Raw genomic sequence first — 464 nt, forward strand, 5'->3', positions numbered from 1 at the left:
TACGCGCCTGTAGTCCCAGCTACATGGGAGGCTGAGGCAGGAGCATCGCTTGAACCCAGGAGGCACAGTTTGCAGTGAGCCTAGATCGAGCCACTACACTCTAACCTGGGCGACAGAGCGAGACTTATCAAAAACAAAAGAAAAACAACAAACAAACAAGGATGAGGCCGGGCCCAGTGGCCCATGCTTATCATCTTAGCACTTTGGGAGGCCGAGGTGGACAGATCACCTGAGGTCAGGAGTTCGAGACCAGCCTGGCCAACAGGGCGACAGAGTGAGACTCATCAAAAAAAAAAAAAAAAGAAAAATAACAAAAAAACAAGGATGAGGCCGGGCCCAGTGGCCCATGCTTGTCATCTCAGCACTTTGGGAGGCCGAGGTGGACAGATCACCTGAGGTCAGGAGTTCGAGACCAGCCTGGCCAACATGGCGAAACCCCGTCTCTAATAAAAATACAAAAGTTA

This window comes from Mandrillus leucophaeus, unplaced genomic scaffold (genome assembly GCF_000951045.1).
Source record: "Mandrillus leucophaeus isolate KB7577 unplaced genomic scaffold, Mleu.le_1.0 Scaffold11, whole genome shotgun sequence".
NCBI lineage: Eukaryota > Metazoa > Chordata > Mammalia > Primates > Cercopithecidae > Mandrillus > Mandrillus leucophaeus.